This window comes from Urtica dioica, chromosome 8, assembly GCF_054948205.1.
Source record: "Urtica dioica subsp. dioica isolate 48M chromosome 8, U.dioica_male_clone48M_v1_H2, whole genome shotgun sequence".
Classification (NCBI taxonomy): domain Eukaryota; kingdom Viridiplantae; phylum Streptophyta; class Magnoliopsida; order Rosales; family Urticaceae; genus Urtica; species Urtica dioica.
Window position 1 is genome coordinate 40,535,771 of NC_142763.1, and position 8,488 is coordinate 40,544,258.

Here is an 8,488-nt window from a genome sequence, read left to right on the forward strand (position 1 = left end):
ATAAACTTCGAATTTTGAGCAGAGAGGTATGCTACTTTTACTGCGGGTTTTACTCCAGCTCGAAGAAAACATAAATAATTAAAGTTCGGTCTTTGAGTGCGTAAAAAGAATCGAGTGTAACAGAATGTTTTAGGAAGTTGTTAAAGCTTTTATGTGTGTTTTATTAACATGGTAATAACATGGTATAAAAGAAATAACAACAAGCATAAAACGAATCAAGTAAATAAAAGAAACTAGTAAGACAAGAAAACTAGTCACAAAATTTACTCGAAATTTTCTCAAACTTAAAAAAAAGTTTTTTAACATAAAAAATTAAAAACACGTGTTTTAATAACATCCTAAACTCATATAAAATCAACAAGATTTTTAATTTAAAGGCATGAGCAATAAATTAAAAAAAAAATCTAAGAAAACAATTCTAATTTGCCACAAAATTAATAAACTTTCGAAAACGATTTTCAAGCTCATAATTTTAATTACATGTACATGCATATCTTTGACCATAGCTCTGATACCATTTGTTGGAATTGATCTAGGGTTAAGAAAAAGTTTAACGCTTCGAGCAAGCGGCGGAATTTAAAAATTTTCTTTTAAACGAGTAAAATGATTTTACTAACCTAGACAAAGCGCAAGTACGTGTAAATAAAAACTATTATGAGCATTAAAAATTTACTAACCTTTTTAGAAGCTTGAACGTTGATGAGCCTTCCGAAGGTTGAAAACGTTCGTCTCCCCTCGCAGCATGTCTCTCTTCTTTCCTCGGCAACTCGAGCAACCACGAAAGTTTCTATCACGAGAATCACTTGAGAGAAAAGGAAATAGTGATTGTGCACTTTTAAACACGACGACTCGAGAACAAGTCTCAAAGTCGAAGAGCTAAAATTACTAGGTCAAATGAGGACCTAGGTGCCAAAACAAAAACGAAAGAAAACTAGAGAGAGAGAGAGAGAGAGGAGAAGTCGGCCAAGTCTAGAGAGAGAAGCTCTCAATCTCTAAAACTTTGGATGAATGAAATGTGAAGAATGAGGTCTGTATTTATAGGGGAGGGATTACCTTCAGTAAGGTAGGTTCCTCTCTTATAGAATATCACATATTCATGAGCCAAATATGCCACTAAGCCCATAGAGTCACACGGCCAAGGGGGAGTCTTCATGACTCCTTGGATTTGTTTCCTCTTTTATTTGGTTCTCCCTTGACCCATTTGGCCGAAATCCTCACCTTCCTCATAAAGGAAATTTGTTTCTTCTTTTTCTTTTGGCAAGTATCTTCATACATTAATGCACAAAAACTCTCTCTTTTACTCTAGGGTTGGGCGGCCACATGGAGCTTCTAGAAGGTGTTTCTAGATTTTCTTCACTTGTTCATGACAACATAAGAAAATTCAAGTAAAATTCTATGAAATTAAATTAATCCACAAGGCCCAATGGACTCATTATGGCCGAGTGATATAGGTCATGATATGACCATGTCAAAAAACTTACTGACATTCATTTCATCCTATGTTTAAAAAGATAAAAATACCCTTTTGACAATTTTCGTAAAACTTGTCTCGTTCTTGTTTTGACTTAGCTTCTAGTTTAACTATTCCTACTCGATATGATTTGTGACAGTGACCTCATGGATCCAAATGAACAAAGCTTGAGCTAAATACTTGGACTCAAAAGTTCACAAACCTTTTCCAAGTTTAGCTTAATGTCAACTGACTCCACTAAAGAGTTGACACTGAAAATCTCTCGATTCAAATGAATTTATTTTCTGCTCAAGAATTCAACCTAATTGTAATGAGTGGATCCACTTAATATTATCTATGTTTACCCTTCATGAATATCATCAGCTAGTCCGGATTTATAAAATTACCATTTTACCCTTCTAGCTGTTATTTCCTCAACTCCTTTGTCGCTTGTGAATAAGTTAGAAACAATGTATTGACGAGGAGCTAACAAGTCACATTGTTTCATCCAAAAGAGTCAAGCCTCAATTTGGACACTGGCCAGTTCATTTATTCACATTCCAAGGAACAATGCATGAGGTGATATACATTGCATTTCAGCAATCTTGTACATGAATTCCATATCTATGAGAACTTCACAAAGTTACTCATGACATCTTCACAACTTAGTACTTCACCAATCACTACCAGAAATATGGGATACAACTACATCTTTTTTTTTTTAACTTCAGTTTAGCCTTTTAATTAAAATCAACTAAGTGTTGAAAATGCACTCTCTATCGTCATCGTGTATCTCCTCTTTCTTTCTATTCACGGCCTCCTCATCTCTCTATCTCCGTCTCTCTCTTAAATTGTCACAGCCACCACGCAACATCACCATCTTCGTGTTTTTCTGCAACCCTCTATTATTTAATTCATCATCGACACTCTATCTTTTTCTTAAATCTATTCATCCCTCACGAAGTAAAAATCCACAAATTCCCCATCTCAGATTTTGGCCAAAAAGTTATCAAAATTCAGAAATCAAACTCCAACTCACGAAATCAAAGGCAAATCAAGCAAACACAAGTCCAATCCAAAGCATAATACACGGAATCACAAAAATAAAACAAGGAAATCAAAAACCCATAATTATGAACCCTAATTTTACGGCGCTCTTTGTCTCCGTTCGCAGATACTTTTCGTCTATGTTAGCCGTCGCGAAGGTAAGTCTCTCGTTCTCATTACTCTCTATCTATCTCAATGTCTCTATTGATCTTTTTTCTACACTCTCCCTATCTTTGTACGCTCTCTCAGAAAAAACAATTTTGAGCTAAATCTCTCTCTCTCTCCAGATTTAGGATTTCTAAACACAAATCAAGGCTTATTGAGGGCGTCGTATTATAATTCAAGAGGCGTCGTATTATAAATCAAAATCTTGATTTAGGTCTTCGAATGACAAACTGACGACTGAACATGCCTTGCAAGGTTCGAATTTTTGTACTTCATTTTGGAATCAAATGTGATGATTTCAGTTAGAGGTTTATTGGATTTTTGGATTTGTTCCTATGAGTTTGTTTTCATTGGCAGGGGATGTGGATTTTAAGGTAATTTTTTTTTTTGCTGAATTTTTCAGAAGATGAACATGATTTAGGATGTCAATACAAATACGTTTTTATGAGTGTATTGAATATCTAGAGATACAAGCATATATAACTGTGTTTAAATGCTTGTAAATTGACTTTGGTGTTTGGGATTACTGATTAAATACAATAAGATGCAGGACAAATATTAATTTTTCTTACGCCATTGTAATTTTGATTTCAAATGTCTCGCCTTGAGTTGTATCTGATTGCCGAGATGTGAAACAGGTTAGCCTATTTTGAGCATTTTGATTGTATCTGATTGCATTTTCGTTTTTTTTTTGTGATTTTTAGGGTTCCAGGTTTGTCATTCTCTCGGAGGTGGTACCGGATCTGGAATGGGAACGTTGTTGATCTCTAAGATCAGGGAAGAGTACCCCGACCGGATGTTGATAACATTCTCGGTCTTCCCGTCCCCGAAGGTCTCCGACACCGTCGTGGAGCCTTACAACGCAACTCTCTCCGTCCACCAGCTTGTCGAGAACGCCGACGAGTGCATGGTTCTCGACAACGAGGCTCTGTACGACATCTGCTTCCGTACTCTCAAGCTCTCCACTCCTAGCTTTGAGTAATTTTTCTCTTCTCTCTTTCGATTTAACTCTAGATCATGAGATTTATAACATAATGAAAAGAAACCTGTTTGTCTTAGTTATGTTTACACATTTTTTATTTCTGTGAATTGTCTATGTATATAAAAACTAAATGCATTAAGAAAGTTTAGTATCAACATAGGTAGCACTGGAATGAATCAGACAATTTCCATAGATGTGGTTCGTAAGCCCTACCACAAAGATGCCTGGAATTCAATAGAGATGTTCATTAGGACTGTGATTTGTTTATTTGATCTTGGTTTTTTCAGTCGGTGACTTGAACCACTTAATCTCCGCAACCATGTCCGGAGTCACTTGCTGTTTGCGGTTCCCTGGACAACTCAACTCCGACCTGAGGAAGCTAGCTGTGAACCTGATCCCGTTCCATCGGCTCCACTTCTCCATGGTGGGGTTCGCTCCCCTCACCTCGCGTGGGTCCCAGCAGTACATAGCACTCACCCTCCCCGAGCTGACTCAGCAGATGTGGGATGCCAAGAACATGATGTGCGCCGCGGACCTCCCGCCACGGCCGATACATCACCGCCTCAGCCATGTTCCACGGAAAGATGAGCACCAAGGAGGTCGACGAGCAGATGCTGAATGTGCAGAACAAGAACTCGTCGTACTTTGTCGAGTGGATCCCAAACAACGTCAAGTCCACCGTGTGTGACATCCTTCCGACCGGGCTGAAGATGGCTTCCACTTTCGTCGGAAACTCGACTTCGATCCAGGAGATGTTCAAGCGTGTGAGCGAGCAGTTCACGGCCATGTTCAAGAGGAAGGCTTTCGGAAACTCGAGTAATTCTATTGTGTTCTCTCAGTTTGATTTCGTCTTACTTTCATATATATTAAGTAGGCAATTATGGTCTTTTGATTAGTATGTTGAGTTGTTTTATTGGTGTTAAATTATGTCCAAGATAATGTACCAGGATTGCATTTTTTTAAAGTGAAGGATTGTGCTCCTCTTCATTTCAGGTAAACAAGTAGTGGTTTATTCCATGGGGCTCAAAAATTTGGTAAATATTTCAGATCTCTTTGTTTGCCATAGTTAGGTGTGCGATTACTGATTCTAGGGGCTTCGAATCGATACCGATATAGGCAATTTGAGCATCTATATACATTAACTAACATGGTCGGTATAGAGAAGTGAATAAAAAGTTCTGACGTATTTGACCATTTATGTATATTGGCTTTGTAGTTCTTTTTCATTTCTCCCTTTTAAGTATAGCTGAATCTTATAATTCCAAGGAAATAAAATGGAAAGCTGAATCGCTGATTTCGCGTAAGAAATCTGGATAGCGAGCAACTGCAGTTATGGCTAGCATTCATGGTAGCATATTTACATATAATCATCACATGACTGATTTTGGATTAGACACAAGAACAAAAAATCTGCAAGCTATATAGTTGAACTTCTGTACTCTCAGTTGTCATTTTCAGCATTGTAACAGAGGATGTCTAACTACAATAACCTTTTGTTTTTATTTTGTATCAGCTTTAATGCAGCATGTCTAACTGTGCGTGACCTGGACGCAGTGACGAGGTTTGTGTATTAAATTTCTAGTGCTTTGAATTCAGATTGACTATTTGTAATCATCGATGCCATAAAAAAGTTCACCATCAAAGAAAAATAAATTTTATATAATTTAAAAAAAAAAACCCTCTAGTGTACTTGAATCTTGAACCGAAAAAAAACCCTTTTAGAGTTGTTATTCTCTTTATTAACTCACATTGTCTTTACTAATGTTGTTTTGTGTACTTTATTTTTTTCCTTCTCATTGTCTCGCATCTTTTAGAAGTTTATTAATGGATATATTTTCAGGCCCTCATCTTTGCCTATACTTGGTAGAGTTCATGATAAAATTCCAGATTACAAGGTTAGTATGTTAAATCATATATAGTTTCAAGATCATTCATGCGCAAATTTTGTTCTCTGACCTTGTCTTAATTTTCAGCCATGGATTGGTGTCAAGTCCTACTCAACTTCAGGTATCGCTAATCTGATCAGTAATAATATTATCTTATTCCTATCAACTCAGTTTTTAAACAGCCGCATATATAAGGGTCTCATTTTCTCAGAGTAGATATAAGTATTAGCCTTTTCCAATTAAGTTGTAGGCAATATTTTCTCCAATAATAAAAGATTTAGGAAGTTGATTGCTAGTGCAGATTCACATCAAGTCATTGGGATGCCAGCTTTATCACCTACAATGGTAAGGAAACGGTGCCTAGATACCATAATGGACATTTTGAGCTTTATTTTCTTTTGATTCAAATAAGCAAACGTTTCTATCGATATATGTTCTGCAGAATCAAGGAAATATTGCAAAGTGGAAAAAGAAAGAAGGAGATAAGGTTAGCTGTTAAGTCTTTAGATCACCAAGAGTTGTTGACTCGATTGAACTTTAGAAAAAGAAAAGTGTAACATCCATTTTTTGTCTGTCTTTAAATTTATTCAAGTATCTTTCAAATAGTATCCATCTGTATAGATACAATGATAAAAAAACTCGTATTTTTATTGTTTCACTTTCCAGTACTAATTTTGGGTGTATTTCTTATATTCCAAAAACTTGTAAGGCCATATTTATGTAAATGATATTTATTATTGATTGAATGAAATATGAGATTTTTGGATATTATTATTAATTTATTATGTGTTTTATTGGATATTTATATATTATAAATGTATTTAAATATATATTTTTATTAAAAAAATGCTCTACAGAAATAAGATGTAGTCTATATTGTAAAAATATAATTTCATAAATATAAACTACAGCTAAACAATGTAGTCTTCAACATAAAAGAATGGAGTTATAGGCAAAGAGATAAGACTCCAGTGCAATAGATGCCACAAAAACGTCGTAGTCTGTCCAACTCAATTAATTATAACTACTCTTTAAAGCTGTAGTGTTTATTGACTCAAAATTTGAACAACTACAATATAAAAATGTAGTCTTCAACAGAAAACACTAGAGTCATAGGCAAAAAGATAAGACTCCAGTGCAATAGATGCCACAAAAACGCCGTAGTCTGTCTAATTGACTCAATTAAGACTACTTGTTAAAACTGTAGTTTTTTTTATCTTATCTAATTGAGTTCTATATAACTACAGCATAACGTTGTAGTAATTATAGATGCCACTAGTAAGACTACATCTAAACAATGTAGTTATATATTTTAACTACAGTCTTATAAAACAGATACACTACGGCCAAACACTGGAGTCATAATCAAAGAGATAAGACTCCAGTGCAATAGATGACAGTCTAGTAAACTGTAGTTCATTTAAAATGACTACAGCGTTCGGCAGTAGTTAGAGGCCAAATTTCTGGTAGTGAATAGGTCCTGTTCAGAATCACATAGTGAGTCCGAACTCTGACTTTCTCAAATGAGAATACGTAAGCTGTGAAATGGCATGTTTCATTTCAGGATTAAGGTAAGCACGATGCAATTCATACGTAGTGACTTCGAGACATAAGAGGTTAAGTTGTTTGTTCTTATCTTGTGTCTAGAAGTGCACTGGTCAATTCAGTACCTTCGGAAGATATCTAGAAGAACTATAGAGTCTCCAACTCTCAATGTCCCATAACGAGACATCATAGATTCTCCTAACAATCGTACTGAGGTCAATAGTCCTTTGACCCTTAGATTGTGAATATATCGTTTTAAGCAAACTACGAAGAGTTTGTTCATGCAAATCTACATTGTCTCTTCGTAAGTTGTTTAGTTTGTTTATGGACTAAAGACTAATGTTTTATCATAAAGCTTCAAACAGACAAGGAAGAATGAGTGAACGTTTCAACTTTTTATTAACAAAAAATTGGCTACGTAAGCCACCTAAACTATAGAAATTGTAAATTAGCCAACCTTTGGTAAATAATTTGTAAATAGCCAACTTGCATACGTGGCAGCCCATTAACTACCTTTTTTTTTACATGTTTGGCTGGATTAAATAAGTCTTTTACTAATCTGTTAATAAGTTAACTTGGCTATTTACAATAAATTAACGAAAGGTGGGCTATATCCAAATTCACTATAACCGTGTGGTTATATAACTTAATAACCATTTTATTAAATGAACAAGCAATTACAAGCAAGAGTCTTCGTGAGACTTTATTACATCAAATGTACAAAATAAAGACTACAACTCTTCTTGTGGGCACCATTGCCAACAAACTCCTCTACAACAATGGAGGTTAATAACTCAGTTGCTAACTACGTTGACAATAGCAATGGCAACAGCAATGGATGTCCAAGTCGTAATCGTGGCGGTCACGGAAGATGAGGTCAAGGAAGATTTCCCGGCCGGGGATCAAACTCCAAGCCCATCTGCCAAATATGTGGAAAACAGGGACACGTGGCGCTAGCGTGTTGGCATCGAATGGGCGAGAGCTTCCAAATCGAGTCAACTAACAATGCTCAGCACAGCCAAACACAAAATTTCCAGATCAAGTCTCTGTCGGCCTACTTTGCCGGTCCAGAGACTGTGTGTGATCCAAGATGGTATGAAGATTCAGGTGCGAAAAATCATGTCACAGCGGAGCTTGAAGGCTTACAGATGAGCTCCGACACAAAGGAAAATGCAAACTCATGTTGGTTCAACTCAGGTGTCTGGAAATCAATCAAATAGAACCAGAAAGTTAAACCTATCACATGTGCTAAGAGTACCAGATATTAAGAAGAGCTTAGTTAGTGTATCCAAATTCACAATAGAAAATAATATCTACGTAGAATTTCGTTCAAATTATTGCATTGTTAAGGACAAGACAACATGGATGGAGTGTTGGAATCGATCTAGGGTTTAAGAAAATAAGTAACGCTTC

General features: G+C 35.9%; 1 pseudogene across 1 annotated transcript; it reads left to right on the forward strand.

The window, feature by feature from the left end:
* The first annotated feature begins 2,583 nt into the window (after window positions 1-2,583).
* LOC149389804 (tubulin beta-1 chain-like) lies at window positions 2,584-6,038 on the forward strand (annotated as a pseudogene). The gene is made up of 10 exons (XR_016300657.1): window positions 2,584-2,655; window positions 2,965-3,001; window positions 3,367-3,636; window positions 3,932-4,460; window positions 4,638-4,678; window positions 5,114-5,205; window positions 5,485-5,539; window positions 5,618-5,651; window positions 5,832-5,875; window positions 5,973-6,038. The product of XR_016300657.1 is annotated as a tubulin beta-1 chain-like (transcript).
* The last annotated feature ends 2,450 nt before the right edge of the window (window positions 6,039-8,488 follow it).